This window comes from Myotis nattereri, assembly GCF_964212035.1.
Source record: "Myotis nattereri genome assembly, chromosome: X".
NCBI lineage: Eukaryota > Metazoa > Chordata > Mammalia > Chiroptera > Vespertilionidae > Myotis > Myotis nattereri.
In genome coordinates, this window is record NC_138078.1 from 106,563,904 (window position 1) to 106,583,664 (window position 19,761).

General features: G+C 55.3%; 1 pseudogene across 1 annotated transcript; it reads left to right on the forward strand.

Moving 5' to 3' along the window:
* The first annotated feature begins 13,850 nt into the window (after nucleotides 1-13,850).
* LOC308511783 (elongation factor 1-beta-like) lies at nucleotides 13,851-19,406 on the forward strand (annotated as a pseudogene). The gene is made up of 4 exons: nucleotides 13,851-13,909; nucleotides 16,151-16,327; nucleotides 17,842-18,514; nucleotides 19,332-19,406. The product of its transcript is annotated as an elongation factor 1-beta-like (transcript).
* The last annotated feature ends 355 nt before the right edge of the window (nucleotides 19,407-19,761 follow it).

Genomic DNA, 19,761 nt, shown 5'->3' on the forward strand with positions numbered 1-19,761 from the left:
TTCCTATGGGGGACAGGGGACCAAGAGCCCTACGCCTTGTAGTCAGAAGCCCATCTCTATAGCTTCCTTTGCCAGGAAGAACCTGGCCAACCTCTTTACCTCCGGGAACCGGAACCATAGACCTTGTGCATGTCTTCATGCCCCTGTCAGTCTCCTAGGCTGTAAAGGACCTTGCAGCATTTGCGAGGAGCAAAGGGAGACCACTTGATGGCAGTATGGTACCGCTGATGTGAATCTCGCCTTTTCCTGGCACCATCCCCTTGTACTCCCTCCGCCCTTCGCTGCCACAAAAAAAGATACACAGGTATCACATCTGAACAACAGGCCAGGGCTCACCCAATTGGCCACTCTGAGGGTGATTGGGAAGAGTACACACACTGCCAAGTGAACTTCTCTGGAATGAGTTACTGAAGAAATGAATGTCAGGGAGACCTTGTGACTCAGCTGTCTGTGGGTCCATTGGATTTCGATCTGCATGCGATAATTAAAGTGCCCCGCCAAGGTTGGCTTGACCCCGCGAAACCCATGGGGACCACAGAGCACTGTGGGCCGGGTCTGGGTGGCCGGCACACCTGCACAGTGGTCAAGGAAGCCACATGGTGGGCTCTGGAAGCAGGGGTGCTTGCCCTGCTGGGCTCCTGAGCTGCCCTGGGCTGAGGGGCGTGGCCTCGGCAGCAGCCATGTTCTCAGCTCAGCTGCTCCAGCTCCTACTGAGGACTGTAGCCTGGGTGCTTGTGCTGGTTGCAAGAACTAGGTCCGCCAGGGGGCTCCAAGTTAGGAGCGTCCTCCGGAGGCCTGTGACCCGACCACCATGGGGATGGGGAAAGGGGAGTTGGCTGGAGCCCCATGAGGACACTCTTTTCCTGAGCCTCTGGAGCATTTCCCCGTGCTCCTGAAGAGTGCTGCTCCTAGACAAGGCAGAGTCCTGCAGGAGCAGGGCAGGTTAGAGTGAAGAGGTGTGCGTGGCATCCTTGGGCTCGCCCCTAAAAGGGATACTGCTTCCCGGTCCACACAGTGTCCCACACGAGCCCTTCCTGTTTCAAGGGACAGAGAATGCCTACGCTCACTGGGCACTGCCTGCTTACCCTCGGATCAGGTCACAGGCGGCAAGGATGCTTATTTGGAGTGGAAATCATCATCTGGATCAAGGTGATAGACATCAGTGTCCCTCACTTCCCCTCCAGAACGCCCTGTGCCTAAGCACTCCACGCACCGCCCCCCCCCCGCCCCGGGAAGACACCACTCCTCCAAGGGCGCCCTTGGAGACACAGACACACAGACACACAGACACACAGACACAAACACACACAGACACACACACACAGACACAGGCTCATGCGCTCAGCAGGTTCTTGATCTACAATGGTGTGCCCTGACTAGAGGGTCAGTCTGAGACCACTTGGGGCTGAGGTCCAATCGAATCTGCAGCTCAGCACCTGTCTGTAGTACTTGGTAATGACTCCTGCACAGACCTCAGGAAGGACTTAGAGCATTTGACAGGGCACATGTACCAAACCCACAAGACAGACCAATGGCCTTTCTGGAAGCTTTCTCTAATCCCGCCCAGACATGGCGGCCGCCATGGTCCTGAGTCTTGGCTTCCTATGGGGGACAGGCGCCTGAGATCCCTACGCCTTGTGGTTAGAAGCCCGTCTCTAAATCTTTCTATGTTGGTCAGCACCTGGCCAACCTCTTACCCTCCCGGACCCGGACCCATAGTCCCTGTGCATGTCTTCACGCCCCTGTCAGTCTCCTAGGGTGCGAAGGACCTTGCAGCATTCGCGAGGAACAAAGGGAGACCACTTGATGGCAGTATGGTACCGCTGATGTGAATGTCGCCTTCTCCTGGCACCATCCCCTTGTACTCCCTCCGCCCTTCGCTGCCACAAAAAAAGATACACAGGTATCATATCTGAACCACAGGCCAGGGCCCCACCCGATTGGCCACTCTGAGGGTGATTGGGAAGAGTACACACACTGCCAAGTGAAGTTCTCTTGAATGAGCTATTAAAGAAATGAACGTGCCGAAGCCAGTTTGGCTCAGTGGATGCAGTGTTGGCCTGTGGACTGAGGGGTCCCAAGTTGGATTCTGGTCAAGGGCATGTACCTGGGTTGCAGGCACTTCCCCAGTAGGAGATGCGCAGGAGGCAGCTGATCGATGTTTCTCTCTCATCGATGTTTCTAACTCTCTATCTTTCTCCCTTCCTCTCTGTAAAAAATCAATGAAATATATTTAAAAAAAAAGAAAAAGAAATGAATGTCAAGGAGACCTTGTGACTCAGCTGTGTGCGGGTCCATTGGATTTTGAGCTGCACGCCATAATCAAAGTGCTCCGCCAAGGTTGGCCTGACCGCGCGAAACTCATGGGGACCACAGAGCACTGTGGGCCGGCTATGGGTGGCCGGCACACCTGCACAGTGGCCAAGGAAGCCACATGGTGGGCTCTGAAAGCAGGGGTGCTCGCCCTGCTGGGCGCCTGGGCAGCCCTGGGCTGAGGGGCGTGGCCTCGGCAGCAGCCATGTTCTCAACTCAGCTGCTCCAGCTCCTACTGAGGACTGTGGCCTGGGTGCTTGTGCTGGTTGCAAGAACTAGGTCCGCCCCGTGGGCTCCAAGTTGGGAGCGCCCTCTGGAGGCCTGTGACCCGACCACCATGGAGACGGGGAAAGGGGAGGTGGCTGGGGCCCCATCAGGACACCCTCTTCCTGAGCCTCTGGAGCATTTTCCCGTGCTCCTGAAAGGTGCTGGTCCCAGACAAGGCAGAGTCCTGCAGGACCAGGGCAGGTTACAGTGAAGAGGTGTGTGTGGCATCCTTGGGCTCGCGCCTAAAAGGGATCCTACTTCCCGGTCCACACACTGTCCCACACGAGCCCTTCCTGTTTCAAGGGACAGAGAATGCCTACGCCCACTGGGCACTGCCTGCTTACCCTCGGATCAGGTCACAGGCGGCAAGGATGCTTATTTGGAGTGGAAATCATCATCTGGATCAAGGTGATAGACATCAGTGTCCCTCACTTCACCGCAAGAACGCCCTGTGCCTAAGCACTCCAGGCACCGCCCCCCCCCCCCAAGACACCCCTCCTCCAAGGGCGCCCTTGGAGACACAGACCCACAGACCCACAGACACACAGACACACACACAGAGACACAGGCTCATGCGCTCAGCAGGTTCTTGATCTACAATGGTGTGCCCTGACTAGAGGGTCAGTCTGAGACCACTTGGGGCTGAGGTCCAATCCAAATCTGCAGCTCAGCACCAGTCTGTAGGACTTGGTAATGACTCCGGCACAGACCTCAGGAAGGACTTAGAGCATTTGACGGGGCTCATGTACCAAACCCACAAGACAGACCAATGGCCTTTCTGGCAGCTTTCTCTAATCCCGCCCAGACATGGCGGCCGCCATGGTCCTGAGTCTTGGCTTCCTATGGGGGACAGGGGACCAAGAGCCCTACGCCTTGTGGTCAGAAGCCCATCTCTACATCTTTCTATGTTGGTCAGCACCTGGCCAACCTCTTGACCTCCCGGACCTGGACCCATAGTCCCTTTGCATGTCTTCACGCCCCTGTCAGTCTCCTAGGGTGCGAAGGACCTTGCAGCATTCGCGAGGAACAAAGGGAGACCACTTGATGGCAGTATGGTACCGCTGATGTGAATGTCGCTTTTTCCTGGCCCCACCCCTTGTACTCCCTCCGCCCTTCTCTGCCACAAAAAAAGATACACAGGTATCATATCTGAACCACAGGCCAGGGCTCACATGCGATAATTAAAGGGCCCTGCCAAGGTTGGCTTGACCTTGCGCGAAACCCATGGGGACCACAGATCACTGTGGGCCGGGTCTGGGTGGCCGGCACACCTGCACAGTGGCCAAGGAAGCCACATGGTGGGCTCTGGAAGCAGGGGTGCTTGCCCTGCTGGGCTCCTGGGCAGCCCTGGGCTGAGGGGTGTGGCCTTGGCAGCAGCCATGTTCTCAGCTCAGCTGCTCCAGCTCCTACTGAGGACTGTAGCCTGGGTGCTTGTGCTGGTTGCAAGAACTAGGTCCGCCAGGGGGCTCCAAGTTGGGAGCGCCCTCCGGAGGCCTGTGACCGGACCACCATGGGGATGGGGAAAGGGGAGTTGGCTGGAGCCCCATGAGGACACTCTCTTCCTGAGCCTCTGGAGCATTTCCCCCGTGCTCCTGAAGAGTGCTGCTCCAAGACAAGGCAGAGTCCTGCAGGAGCAGGGCAGGTTAGAGTAAAGAGGTGTGTGTGGCATCCTTGGGCTCGCGCCTAAAAGGGATCCTACTTCCTGGTCCACACAGTGTCCCACACAGGCCCTTCCTGTTCCAAGGGACAGAGAATGCCTACGCCCACTGGGCACTGCCTGCTTACCCTCGGATCAGGTCACAGGCGGCAAGGATGCTTATTTGGAGTGGAAATCATCATCTGGATCGATATGATAGACATCAGTGTCCCTCACTTCCCCTCCAGAACGCCCTGTGCCTAAGCACTCCAGGCACCGCCCCCCCCCCCCGGAAGACACCCCTCCTCCAAGGGCGCCCTTGGGGACACAGACACACAGACACACAGACCCACAGACACACACACACACAGACACACACACACACACAGGCTCATGCGCTCAGCAGGTTCTTGATCTACAATGGTGTGCCCTGACTAGAGGGTCAGTCTGAGACCACTTGGGGCTGAGGTCCAATCGAAATCTGCAGCTCAGCACCTGGCTGTAGGACTTGGTAATGGCTCTGGCACAGACCTCAGGAAGGACTTAGAGCACTTGACGGGGCACATGTACCAAACCCACAAGACAGGCCAATGGCCTTTCTGGCAGCTTTCTCAAATCCAGTCCAGACATGGCGGCCGCCATGGTCCTGAGTCTTGGCTTCCTATGGGGGACAGGGGACCAAGAGCCCTATTTCTTGTGGTCAGAAGCCCGTCTGTACATCTTTCTATGTTGGTCACCACTGGCCAACCTCTTGATCTTCCAGATCCGGACCCATAGTTCCTGTGCATGTCTTCATGCCCCTGTCAGTCTCCTAGGCTGCAAAGGACCTTGCAGGGTTCGCGAGGAACAAAGCGAGACCACTTGATGGCAGTATGGTACCGCTGATGTGAATGTCGCCTTCTCCTGGCACCATCCCCTTGTACTCCCTCCGCCCTTCGCTGCCACAAAAAAAGACAACAGGTATCATATCTGAACCGCAGGCCAGGGCCCCACCGGATTGGCCACTCTGTGGTGATTGGGAAGAGTACACACACTGCCAAGTGAAGTTCTCTCCAATGAGCTACTAAAGAAATGAACGTCAGGGAGACCTTGTGACTTAGCTGTGTGCGGGTCCATTGGATTTCGAGCTGCACGCCATAATTAAAGTGCTCCGCCAAGGTTGGCCTCACAGCGCGAAACCCATGGGGACCACAGAGCACTGTGGGCCGGGTATGGGTGGCCGGCACACCTGCACAGTGGCCAAGGAAGCCACATGGTGGGCTCTGGAAGCAGGGGTGCTTGCCCTGCTGGGCTGAGGGGCGTGGCCTCGGCAGCAGCCATGTTCTCAACTCAGCTGCTCCAGCTCCTACTGAGGACTGTAGCCTGGGTGCTTGCGCTGTTTGCAAGAACTAGGTCCGCCCGCGTGCTCCAAGTTGGGAGCGCCCTCCGGAGGCCTGTGACCCGACCACCATGGAGACGGGGAAAGGGGAGGTGGCTGGAGCCCCATGAGGACACCCTCTTCCTGAGCCTCTGGAGCATTTCCCGTGCTCCTGAAGAGTGCTGGTCCCAGACAAGGCAGAGTCCTGCAGGAGCAGGGCACGTTAGAGTGAAGAGGTGTCTGTGGCATCCTTGGGCTCGCCCGTAAAAGGGATCCTGTGTCCCAGGACACACAGTGTCCCACACGGGCCCTTCCTGTCCCAAGGGACAGAGAGTGCCCACGCTAACTGGGCACTGCCTGCTTACCCTCGGATCATGTCATAGGGAGCAAGGATGCCTATTTGGAGAGGAAATCATTGTCTGGATTAAGTTGATAGACATCAGTTTCCGTCACTTCACCTCCAGTTCGCTCCGTCCCTAAGCGCTCCACGCACCAATCCCCCCGGAAGACTCCCCTCCTCTAAGGGCGCACTTGGACACACACACCCACACTCCCACACAAACACACATACGCTCAGCAAGGTATTGGTCTACGCCCTAACTGGTTTGGCCCAGTGGATAGAGCGCATCCTGTGGACTGTAAGGTCCCAGGTTCGATTCCAGTCAAGGGCATGTACCTTGGTTGCTGGCACATACCCCAGTGGGAGTTGTGCAGCAGGCAGCTGATTGACGTTTCTCTCGCAACGATGTTTCTTAACTCTCTATCCTTCTCCCTTCCTCTCTGTGAAAAATCAAAAAAAAAAAAAAAAATATATATATATATATATATATATATATATATATATATATATATATATAATGATCTTGATCTACAGTGGTATGCCCTGGACTAGAGGGTCAGTATGAGATCACTTGAATCTGGAGCTCGGCACCTGGCTGTAGGACTTGGCACATGACTCTGGCACAGACCTCAGGAAGGACTCAGAGCACTTGACAGGCCAATGGTCTTTCTTGCAGCTTTCTCTGATCCCGCCCAGACATGGCGGCCACCATGGTCCTGAGTCTTGGCTTCCTATGGGGGACAGGGGCCCCAGAGCCCTATTCCTTGTGGTCAGAAGCCCGTCTCTACATCTTTCTATGTTGGCCAGCACCTGGCCAACCTCTTCACCTCCGGGACCCGGATGCATAGACTCTGTGCATGTCTTCATGCCCCTGTGCGCCTCCTAGGCTGTAAAGGACCTTGCAGGGTCCGCGAGGAGCAAAGCGCGACCACATGATGGCAGTATGGTACCGCTGATGTGAATCTCGCCATTTCCTGGCACCATCCCCTTATACTCCCTCCGCCCTTCCTTACCAGAAAAAAGGGTACACAGGTATCATATCTGAACAACAGGCCAGGGCTCATCCAATTGGCCACTCTGAGGGTTATTGGGAAGAGTATACACACTGCCAAGTGAACTTTCCTTGAATAGGCTACTGAACAAATGAACTTCATGGAGACCTTGTGACTCAGCTGTCTGTGGGTCCAATGCATTTCGCGCTGCATGTGATAATTAAAGTGCTGCGCCAACGTTGGCCTGAGTGCCCGAAACCCCTGCATGTGGGCAGGAGCCGGCCCTCTGAGCCCTGAAAGCCGACCGAGGTCAACTGAGGAGAGCAGAAGACAGGCCAGGGTGACAGGAGAAGAGAGGACCTCCAGATCCTTCTGCCCAGAATGAGCTGTGACTTCTTGTCGCATGGGACTGGAGTGCTGGGGCAAGTTTGGAGAAGACCCCTGAGGATACCGTTCACCAGTGGGCAGAGAGGATAAGGTTCTGGCTTCTTTGGTGGGAGAACTTGGTGGCCCAGAGAGATGAGCAGAGGGATGCGAGATGCCAGAACTGCTTTGGTGGCCTTTCCAGGCCCCTTCCTGCTGGGGACAAGACCCCAAATGCTTCCCAACACCCCAAGACAAGCAAAGGGGCTGGGTAGACTTGTAAGGCTCTGGCGCCTCCTTGCACCTGTTTTGATCCACAAAGGGCGGAGGGAGAGGCCAGGCTCCCTGAAGGATGGATCTGTGGAGCCACAGTGCAATCCAGCGGAATCCTATTCCAGGTGCAGCAGCAGCCCAGGGCCCTTGCGCCTGGGGATAAGCTGAGGAAGGCCTATGGCGGTCGCCAGGCGGGCTGGGTCTGGGGACCACAGAGCACTGTGGGCCGGGTATGGGTGGCCGGCACACCTGCACAGTGGCCAAGGAAGCCACGGGGTGGGCTCTGGAGGCAGTGGAACTGTCCAGCTGGGCGCCTGCGCTGCCCTGAGCAGAGGGGCGTGGCCTTGGTGGTCGCCATGTTCTCAACTCAGCTGCTCCAGTTCGTACTGGAGCCTGTGTTCCTGGGGACTCCTCCTGGTTCAGGGAGCCAGGTCCACCCGTGGGCTCCCCGTGGGGAGCACCCTCCAGAGGCCTGGGACCCTACCACCAGGGAGACGGGAAAAGGGAAGGGTGAGGGAGCCCCGTGAGGACACCCTCTTCCTGAGCCTCTGGAGCATTTCCCCTAAGCTTGTGCGCTGGCGTATGGTCAGGAGGGTGCTGGTCCCAGACAAGGCAGAGTCAAGCAGGCGCAGGGTAGGTTAGAGTGAAGAGGTGTGTGTGTCATCCTTGGGCTTGCGCCTAAAAGGGATCCTGCGTCCCAGGCCACAGAGTATCCCAGAAGGGCCCTTCCTTTTTCTTGGACATAGTGTCCATGTCCATAGGAACTGTGTTTGTACCCTCGGATCAGGTCACAGGGGGCTAGGATCGCTATGTGGAGAGGGACCTCATTCTCTGGATGGAAGTGATTGAGGTCCATTTCCCTCACTTCTCCTTCACAAGGCGGAGTGCCTCAGCACTCCATGTCCCTCAGAGGCACTCCAACACACAAATATAGGGGTACACGCAAACACACACACTGACTTGTGCAGTGGGTCCTTGTTCCGTCTGGCGGGTCCTTGATCTGGGGATGCAGCAGTTGGTCCTGGCCAGAAGGGTACACTAACACCCCTGGGGCTGAAGGCCAATTTGAACACTTAGGTCAGGACCTGGCAGGGCTTGGCTCTGGACGCTGGCCTCCAGGGCCTCTGCCTGCACAAGGACTAAGTCCGCTTGGCAAAAGGTCAGGGGACTCAAAACTGAGAAAACAAGGGACAGGGAACAAGGGAGCTCATTTTGGCACCCTTCCTGGAGACATGAATGCAAAGGGTGTGATCTCAGCCAGGAGGTCAGCCTGGAGATGAGCTCCCAGATACCAGCTGACACCCAGCAGGGAAGAGCTCGCCAGGGCCCACAAAAGAGCCACCCCAGGAGTTCTTCCCTGCAGAGGCTCTTCGGACCCTTGGGGTCTAGATGGAAATACTCCTCATTCCTGGCTTTGGCAGACAGGCTGCCCCTGTGGTGGGCAGGTAGACAAAGGGGGTGAGCGAGGTGAGGGGTTCCTTTCTGTCAACCCAGCTGCTTTGAGCTGGAGGCAGCATCTTCACACTTCATCTGGCTTTAATGGAGACCTGGAGAGTCAGTGGTGAGTACAAGCCAGGGCCTTTCCTTCTCTTCGCCCAAGTGCTGCTCAGGGCCTCTTGATGGAAGGTGGCCAAGAATACCCAAGTCTTAAAATCAGTGTATGGCCGGTCGTCTGTTCCCTCAGCTTGGGTCTGCTGTTTACCAAAAGGTCCTCTCCCTTCAGGAAGGCGCATCCAGGTTCCTTCTGGGCTGGCCTGGGTTGGAATCCTGGAAACCCTGAGGATTGGCACCATGCCTGCCTCACTTCGATTCTCAGGGGTGGGGGTGGGGGGCAGGAGGGCAGGGGGAAGAGGGTTGAAACGGGTGGCAAAGGACTCCTTCTGCCCTGCCTCCTTCGTCTGGGTGAGGGCCTTGGTGAGGGGCACTATCTTATGCGCCCTCTAGCTGGGTTTCTGGGTCCCCTGGCTCCGGGAAGGCGGGGTTTCACGGGTGCTCCCTGAGAATGTCACTGGCCTGCCTCTCAGGCCTCCAACTTCCAAGGAACTCCTGTGCCCACTTTGGAGGGGGCTGGAGGGTGGGGAGGTGTCCCTGACCAGGCCGCACCTGCTCTCGCTCCCAAGGAGAAGGGGAACCAGGCCAAATGCCCAAAGGCCCCTGCCTAGGCTCAGTTGCAGCAGCCGCAGCTTCCTTTGTCCCTTCCAGTCATGGCGGCCACCATGGTTCCCAGAGTGTCTTGGCTTCCTGTGAGCTAGAGGCCGAGCGCCCTGTCCTCAAGAAGCCCATCTCAACAGCTTCCTTGGGAATCACCAATGCCTTGCCAAGCTCTTGACTTCCCAGGATCCCGATAACTGTCTCCCTGTCGGAAGCCTCACAGTCTCGTCACTCTCCTCAGCTGGAAGGGACAGCACAGGGCTCATGAGAGCACAAAGCCATTCCACTTGATGGCAGTATGGCACCACAAATGCCAACCTATCCTCTTCCCTCCTCCCTTCAAGAAGGAAAAAACTGTCAACTGGTGTCCCAATGGCATAACAGGGCCAAGCTGGCTCAGGCTTCTCAGGCCCAAAAAGGGAGAGTGGCCTTTCTTGAGCATCCATTCCAATGGAGAAATTCTGGAAGAAATGGGTCCACAATCCATTCATGGCATGCCACGGGAAAGGGTAGGCCTTCAAAATAAAAACAACACAAGAAAGTGGTGTATTTCTCCACACTACCAGTGTGGCAATAGCCGGGCATATTGACAAGGTGAACTGGAGGGCCTCAGTAAAAGCAAAGACACTCAGAGTCCCAGGCAATGAATGGGTTGGCATGAGGGCACCACTCTAATAAAAGGAACCCCAAACAAACAGGCCGAGGCTCACCCACTGGGCCACTGTGAGGGTAGCAGTGTGCCTCCAGGTCTGGGGCTCCAGCCTGCAGGGACTCCCTCCTCTTGGTTGGGTTCCTCTAAGGCCCCTTCCTGACCCCAAAGCAGCAACTCCCCATCCAGGGGCCTTAAGGGCAGACCTGATGGTACCCACAGCTCTAACTTTAGCAGTCCAGGTCCCCCCCACCCCCAGACCAGGGGGAACTGGCAGACACAGTCCGCCAAGCCACCCCAACTAGTGTGTGTGTGGTTGCAGGTGCGGGGAGTTGGTGGGGGAGGAATGAGGCACCTTCTGAACAGGGCATGCTTGACAATCACCTAAGGGCCAGCCCTTATGCCTGGTCTCAAGCAGTGGGATGTAAATGGTAGCCACATATCAGCTTCATCCTGCCTCCCCACCCCACACACACACATCTACTACCTCCACCTCACCCCCACAAGCAGCACACCCTCACAATATTCCTGCATCAGCAGTGCCCAAGTGTTCCCCAGCCTGGTGAAGGCGCAAGGTTCAGTGAGCAGGGCCCAAGAGCGAACGGGAGCCTACAGGACGAGACCAGTGTGTACAGAGGGCAGCATTCATGCAACAGGAGGCTAAAGGTCTCCAGGGCCTGGCCTTCCTTGACAGAGCAGCTACCCTGACAGGGAAGGTTTCGCCTGGGGCCAGGACTGCTGCTTCTCCTGGACCAGGTGGGGAGACTCAAAAGGTCATGTCAGCAAAGGCTGGCTTGATGGAGCTGAGGCCTGAAACAGGCCCGAGCCCAGACCCTCAACCCACCTGCAGCTGGTCTGACTGGCAGGTCAACAGGCACCAGCCATCTCCTCTCTGGCTCCACACACAGTTCCACGGGACTCACCGACCATCTGTCTTGGGAGGAGGGCATCTGTCCCGGGATGGGCCCACGTGACAATGTAGCAACCTTTTCCTCTGGGCAGACGCAGGTCACGCACACTGACACTGTGGTCCCTATAGGTCTGGAGGCCGCCTCCTCGCCAGGTGGGCCAAAGACAGAAGAGAGGAGAGCAAGAGAGCAAGGGGAACCTGATGTCCCAGGAGAAGGGACACATGAAATGCTGTAGGCTCCTACCCCGAGGCAGGGACAAGGCCAGCCCAGCCGGCTAGCTGTCACCAAAGAGACGGAGAAAATCAGGCGGTGGGACCAGAGGCCCACTCTGCACACATTTATCACCGCCAGGGGAACCATATACTTTGACTGAGGCCCAATGGAGAGGGCCCTCAGACCCTGCCTGTTGGCTTTCATTTGCACTCAACCCCAGAAGCACCCGGATAAAGCAACACGGAACTGCGGTGGGCGCTGCAGGGTGCCTGTGGGAAAACGCAGCTGCAAGGTGGGTGCCCTCATGGTGAGGGGCTTCTGTGTTCCTGGGGAGGAACTCTTTATCTATAGAGGCATGGCCGGGGCCACAAGGAACAGGAGGGAGACAGGAAACGGACTACGCGTGTGCGCATGCATGCACACTCGCGATGCACATGTGTGCAGTGACTGCTACATTGGTATTCATGAACGAATGGATGGATTAAGATGAGCAAGAATGAATACTTGCACCAATGGATGCACTGGACGAATGACTGACAGCATGAATGAATACGGGGGGGGGGGTGGTGGTGGTGGTGGTGTGATACCCGTAGAGTGCACACACACTGCCAAAGTGAACTCCCAGGAAGGGGCTACTGAACTGATGGCCCTCGCCTAGGTCTTTTGACCGTGTGGGTGGAACTGCTGGTGTCTCCACCGGGTCCGTGGACCGCACCGCCACCCGCCACCTTTCCACTGGGCACCCAAGGTTGGAGTGACTGCCTGAAATCCCTGGAGGTGAGCAGGGGCTGGCCACCTAAGCCCTGGAACCTGACCCAGGGGCCCCGAGGAGAGCAGAAGAGAGACCAGGGTGCCAGGAGAAGAGGGGAAGTCCAGATCCCGGTGTCCAGGGCCAGCTGTGAACCCGTGTTCCTTGTGTCTGGAGCACTTGGACGGATGAGGTCTGGCTGGTCGGACAGAGAAGACCCCTGGTAGAGAGGACAAGATCTCTGCTAGCTGTTTAGGGGGACAGGAAGGTCCAGAGAGAGGTAGAGAGGGATCCCAGATGTGAGAATTACTTTGGTGGCATTTGCAGGCCCCTTCCTCCTGGCTACAAGAAGGCCAAAGGCAAAGATATGGGCTCCCTAACACCCCAGCCCAGGCAATGGGGCTGCTTGTGCTTGGAAGGTTTCTGGTGCCTCCTTGCACCTTTTTTGATCCACAAAGGGCAGAGGGAGGCCAGGTTCATGGGGACAGACAGATCTGTGGAGCCACAGTACCATCCAGTGGAATCCTTTTCCAGCTGCACCGGCAGCACAGGTTCCCTGCGCCTGGGGATCAGCTGGGAAATGCCTGTGGTGGTTGGCAGGTGGGCTGGGTCTAGAGACCACAGAGCATTGTGGGGCGGGTCTGGGTGGCCAGCACACCTGCACAGTGGCCAAGGAAGCCACAGGGTGGGCTCTCGAAAGAGCCGTACTGCCCAGCTGAGTGCCCAGGGCTCTAGGACTGAGAGGCATGGCCTCGGCGGCAGCCATGTTCTCAGCTCAGCAGCTCCAGCTCCTACTGGGGCCTGTGCCCCTGAGGGCAGGCTCTGCCCGTGGAAGCCAGGTCCACCTGTGGGCTCCCTGCAGGGAGTACCCTCTGGAGGCCTGGGACCTGACCATCAGAGATGGGGAAAGGGCATGAGGCGGCAGCCCGGTGAGGGACAGCCTCTTCCTGAACCCCTGGAGCTTTTGCCCTGCGCTTGCGTGTGTGCTCACGAGGGTGCTGGTCCCAGACAAGGCAGAGTTCAGCAGGAGCAGGGCAGGTTAGAGTGAAGAGGTGTGTGTGGCATCCTTGGGCTCGCACCTAAAAGAGAGCCTGCATCCCAGGCCACACAGTGTCCCGCAACAGGCCCTTCCTGTTCCCTGGGACAGAGTGCCCACGCCCACTGGGCACTTTGTGCGTACCCTTGAATCAGGACACAGGGGACACAGGATGCCTATGTGGAGAGGACATCATCCTCTGGATTGAGGTGACAGAGATCAGTTTCCCTCACTTCACCTTCAGAATGCCCCGTGCTTAAGCACTCCGCGCACCGCCGCCCTAGGAAGACACCCCTCCTCCAAGGGCGCCCATGGACACACACACACACACACACACACACACACGCAGGCTCCTATGCTCAGTAGGATCTTGATCTACAATGGTGTGCCCTGACTAGAGGGTCAGTCTGAGACCACTTGGGGCTGAGGTCCAATCCAAATCTGGAGCTCAGCGCCTGGCTGTAGGACTTGGCACATGACTCTGGCACAGACCTCAGGGAGGACTCAGAGCACTTGAAGGGGCACCTGTACCAAACCCACAAGACAGGCCAATGGTCCTTCTGGCAGCTTTCTCTAATCCCGCCCAGACATGGCTGCCGCCATGGTCCTGAGTCTTGGCTTCCTATGGGGGACTGGGGCCCGAGAGCCCTATGCCTTGTGGTCAGAAGCCCGTCTATACAGCTTCCTTGGCCCGGCCAGCACCTGGCCAACCTCTTGACCTCTGGGACCTGGACCCTTAGTCCCTGTGCATGTCTTCATGCCCCTGTCAGTCTCCTAGGCTGCGAAGGCCTTGCAGGGTTCGCGAGAAGCAAAGCGAGACCACTTGATGGCAGTATGGTACCGCTGATGTGAATCCCAGGATTTCCTGGCACCTTCCCCTTGTACTCCCTCAGCCCTTCAACACCACAAAAAAAGATACACAGGTATCATATCTGAACCACAGGCCAGGGCTCACCCAATTGGCCAATCTGAGGGTGATTGGGAAGAGTACACACACTGCCAAGTGAACTTTCCTTGAAAGGGCTACTGAAGAAATGAATGTCTGGGAGACCTTCTGACTCAGCTGTCTGTGGGTTCATTGGATTTCGGGCTGCACGCAATAATTAAACTGCTGTGCCCAAGGTTGGCCTGACTGCCTGAAGCCCATGGATGTGGGCAGGGCCTGGCCCCCTGAGTCCTTAAAGCTGACCCAGGTCTCCTGAGAGCAGAAGACACTCCAAAGTGTCAGGAGAACAGGGGACCTCCAGATCCCTCTGCCCAGAGCGAGCTGTGACTCCATGTTGCATGGGACTGGAGCGTTCAGGCAAGGTCGGAGAAGACCCCTAAGAATACCCAGAGAAGACCCCTGAAGATACCGTTCACTAGTGGGCAGAGAGGACAAGGTTCCGGCTTCTTGGGTGGGGGAATTTGGTGGCCCAGAGAGATGAGGAGAGGGACCCGAGATGCCAGAACTGCTTTGGTGGCCTTTCCAGGCCCCTTCTTGCTGGGGACAAGACCCCAAATGCTCCCCAACACCCCAAGACAGGCAAAGCGGCTGGGTAGACTTGTAAGGCTCTGGCGCCTACCTGCACCTTTTTTGATGCACAAAGGTCGGAGGGAGAGGCCAGGCTTGTGGGTTTGGAGGGTTCTTTGGAGCTGCAGTGCCATCATGTTCACAGCTCAGCAGCTCCAGCTCCTACTTTGGCCTTTCGGTCTGTGGCACAGCAGTGCCATTCAGTGGATTTGTTTTTTATTAGGGCCTGCAGCACAGGGCCTTTTGCCTGGGGAATCCATGGGACAGATCTGTGGTTGGCAGGCGGGCTGGTTCTTGAGCCCAGAGTGTATTCTGTGGAGAGTTCAAGGCTGGATACATCTTGAGGAACATGAGGACACATCACCTTCTCCTGACAGAGCATACACCTGTGAACCGCTAGAGTACTTCAAGTACCTATTTTTATTTTCAGAAACCAGAATGCCTTTAACATGCCAAATATGTGTGAGTAATCTCCTTTGTCAATTACCCTTTTATTACTTCACCCTGGCCAGCAAGAACAGTGCCTGCCAATTGGCCAATCTCACTGCTGATGCTTTACAATTCAATATCACCTGCTGGCTTAGTTTCTAATCTTGCAACTGGGGATATATAAAACCTTTATCTCTCTGGAATTGCGGAATACTTCCTAGTGATCTACCTTAACACACTTTTCTAATGCATGGAGTACCTCACTTCTTCCAACCTAAAGAAATGTCAGACAACACTGATGGATCTTCTTGCTCACCCCTTCACCCAAAACTCTAGCCAGACACTCACAGGCACACTCTTCTCTTACCTGGCTAATTACTAAATTTTGGCTTCCCTTTGCTGTGCCCATATATTTTCATACTACTATTAATATTTGGACGCATAGTAATTAGTTAAAACAATTCATTCTCGTATAGCATCCATACAGCTATAAATGGTACTGTCTGAAGGACACCAAGCCCTCAGTCTTACAGAACAAACTTGTTATTTTGGGCCCTTGGACAGACATCGGCAGCAATCTTCGTCAGCAAGGAACAAGTATGGGAGCTACCAATTTCTTGGAAGGCGCCTTAGAGCAGCAGTCCCCAACCTTTAGGACCTCATGGGTCACCAGTGGTCTGCAGACCAGCGGCTGGTGATCGCTGCCTTAGAGCAAGCATGTCAAACTCGTGGCCCACGTGCCGCATGCGGCACACAATGAGTATTTTTGCAGCCCGGCCAATATAACGGTATATAAGAAACATTTTAATAAAAATTTTGTAACTTAATTTTTACAATATCCTGTAATATATAATTATTAATAATGAACTACAACGTTCGCTAATGACTGATTAATGCTGTTGCATGCACTTCCCTTTCGCGGCTTACTCGCTCTTCCCTCGCCCCTGGCTCCTCCCAAGCGCCGCCGTACGCGCCTCCGCGCCGTACGCGCCTCCGCGCCGTACGCGCCTCCGCGCCGTACGCGCCTCCGCGCCGTACGCGCCTCCGCGCCGTACGCGCCTCCGCGCCGTACGCGCCTCCGCGCCGTACGCGCCTCCGCGCCGTACGCGCCTCCGCGCCGTACGCGCCTCCGCGCCGTACGCGCCTCCGCGCCGTACGCGCCTCCGCGCCTTACGCGCACCGTTTCTCTCCACTAATACTAGCAACGAATATTTTAGTAGTCGATTGCCATGTCATTAGTCTTGGACTGACTTGTTTGGTGTGCGCAACAGGAAATATTTTGCTTTTGGAGAACAAGAAAAATAGGTTTATTTGGGTTATGCTTATTAATTTGTGCAGTTATTCAGTGTCTGGTAAGTTAATGTTCAAGAAAAAATATTCATTTTTATTAAAATGTTCTATTATTTTATGTTAACGATGACTCATTTATTTCAGCCCTTTGTATTCAGCATGCCTCTATCGAAATAAACCTAGGTTTCTATGAAAAGTGAGGGTTTTTTTTTTTGTGGCCCAGATAAACTTAAACCTTGTTTATTTAGTCCGTGTTAGCTTTTGAGTTTAACATGCTTGCCTTAGAGCAGCGGTTGCCAACCGGTGGTCGCCAACCGGTGGTCCGTGGACCACTGGTGGTCCGTGTGGTCCGAAAGCTTGGCGACCGCTGCCGTAGAGCAGTGGTCGGCAAACTCATTAGTCAACAGAGCCAAATATCAACAGTACAACGATTGAAATTTCTTTTGAGAGACAAATTTTTTAAACTTACACTATATAGGTAGGTACATTGTTACTAACTTAATTAGGGTACTCCTAAGGCTTAGGAAGAGCCACACTCAAGGGGCGAAAGAGCCGCATGTGGTTCGCGAGCTGCAGTTTGCCGACCACGGCCTTAGAGGATCCTACCCAGAGGAGGGAGGCCCTGCAGTTAACTCCAACACATACAAATATGAGAGTTAACAAGTATGGGAACCCAAAGCCCCACAAAGATCCGATCAGCTTGAAAGCAGTCAGAGTGGTCTTCGCCCAGAAGTCCCCAAAGAATTGGGTTTCCATATCTTGAGAGGGGTGACTATTAGGTAGGAAGTTAGCCATGAGTGGCTGATAATGAAGCCCGCCCTGGGGTCCTGAACATGGGTTGGGCCAACATTGCCTTCAGTCCGCCTCTCTTATGGGCTGCTCAGCTGAGCGCCAGGAAACCTCCAGCAGGCAAATTTGGAGCCAGCCAATCCTTGGCGCAAGCTCAGAGGAGGAAAAGAATATGAGCTCATTGCCAATGTGACCACACTAGGACCCTGGGCTAATTAAAATGAAATTTGCATTTCAGCATGCCCAGAAGAAATATTATTTCTATCAATCATGCCTGAATGCAGATGAAAGGCTCCATCAAGAAAATCCCCCTTTAAACCCAGGAATTTGGGATCTCTCTCTCTCTCTCTCTCTCTCCCTCCCCCCCCCCATTCCTTCCTCCCTCCCTCCCTCCCGCCCTTTGGACAGGCCCACTCCTTATTTGGCAGGGATCTTCAATAACCCCCATTTTATACTACTTGTATTTTTGTTGACCGTGAAAACTTTTCTGCATCGATAAAAAGAACCGAGGTCCCAGCCAGTAACCCCAATCGATAACACCTGCACTGCTCTTTGCTCTGCTGCCGCCCAGCTCCGACATCAATGGCCGCCATGGGTTTCGGAGACCTGAAAAGACCCCGCAGCCTCACCTCCAGATGCTTGGCGACTACCAGGTGCTACATGGAGCGGTAGGTGCACCACCAGCAGATGTGGCAGTATTTGAAGCAGTCCTCGACCCACCACTTGCCGACTCGTATCATCCCCCATGTTGGTATAACCGTCACATCACGTCTTATGAAAAGGAAAGGTCAGCCTGCCAGGAGTGAGGAAAGCTTTGGGCAAGTGTGGCCCTTGCTCATGTGGACGATGCCACAGGAAGTGCAGCTACAGAGAGTAAAGAGGTAGATGACATTGCTCTCTTTGGAGATGTTGAGGAGGAAAGCAGAGGCTAAGAGGAGAACGCCTTGCACAGCCTGAGTCAAAGAAATCCAAAAAACCTGCACTTGTTGCCAAGTCTTCCATCTTACTGGATGTGTAAGCTTGGGATGAGACACAGATATGGTAAAATTAGGGGAGCTCCACGGGAGCATTCAAGCAGACTGCTTGGTCTGGGGCTCTTCTAAACAAGATTGGTTGTGATATGGAATTAAATTCAAATACAGTGTGTAATAGAAGACAATAAAATTGGAACAGATATGCTAGAGGCGCGGATCACTGCTTTGGAGGACTCTGTGCAATCCATGCACGTGGCTGCTTTCAACAAGGTTTAAAATCCACCACACACACACACACACACACACACACACACACACACACAAATAAATAAATAAATAAATAGTAGCAAGCCAACAGAAAAAGACATCAACAGTTCACAGAAAATAACAATAAATACATATCTATCATCCATGTTCATTGCAGCATTATTTATAATAGCCAAAATATGTAAGCAATCTAAGCGTCCATCAATAGATGGAGAAAAAAGTGGTGTATACATACAATTTGTGAATAAGACTCAGGAATAAAAAATAAATAAAACATTGCTATCAGCAACAACATAAATAGAACTAGAGGGTATTGTGCTGAGTGAAATAAATCAGAGAAAGACCAGTAGTAGCCACCACAGGCCCAGGTCAATGGGCTGCCCCCTCGCTGCAGAACCGGCAAGTTCCGTCCGTGCCCAGCCCCGCGTCCACCCCGCGTGCACCCCGCATCACGGAAAAGCTGGGAAAGGCAAAGGGAAGAGGGCGGAGCGCACCCACCTGGCTGAGGCCACGCTGCATGGAAAGACCTGGTCAGCACTGCTCCTCGCGCGGGCCGGCGGGCCTCCACTGCGACCCCGGCTGCTCCACCCGACCAGTTCTTCGGTTCCGTGGGATGGGTGGGGGTGAAGTGGGGATTGCAGGTAAGGTGAGGAGGCACTGAGGTTCCCGCGGCGTTGGCCCCGCCCCGGGGAGGGGTGGGAGGGCCTCAGACCGTCCACAGCGCGAGAAGGGGCGGGGAGAGGTGGGCTTGGGAAAGTCGGAGGGGAAACCTCTAGTCCTGGGCCATTTCCTCAGGAGAACCTATTTGCCCCCCTTGTAGGTTCCCTGCGGGCAAGGGGGCCGACGGCGAATGCGAAAGAAGGAACACCACAACGGAAAGTTTACCGCTCGATAGTCGCAAAACTGGAGGGAAAATTGTTTAAACAAGTGATGCTTTCAAACGATGTTGATGTTGCAAGTTTGCATCATTCATTTGCCCGAGGGCATCAGACTTTCACTGTTCCCTCCGCAGGTGAGAGGCAGGTTCCCAAGAGCAGCGCTCCCGGCGCCCCGCCACCGCCTGCTCTTCCCCCAGGACCTGCTGGGGCGCCCCGCCCCGTCCTGGGTTTTCCCGCAGCTGCAGCCCTGGACGTCCACACCGCCTGGCAGGGGGCGGGGCGGGGAGGCGCTGGGTCCGAAGTCAGAGCCGCTCGCAGGTTTCTCCCGCCTGACCCGGGCCTGGATTTACTCCTTCCCTCCGACTGAGAAAA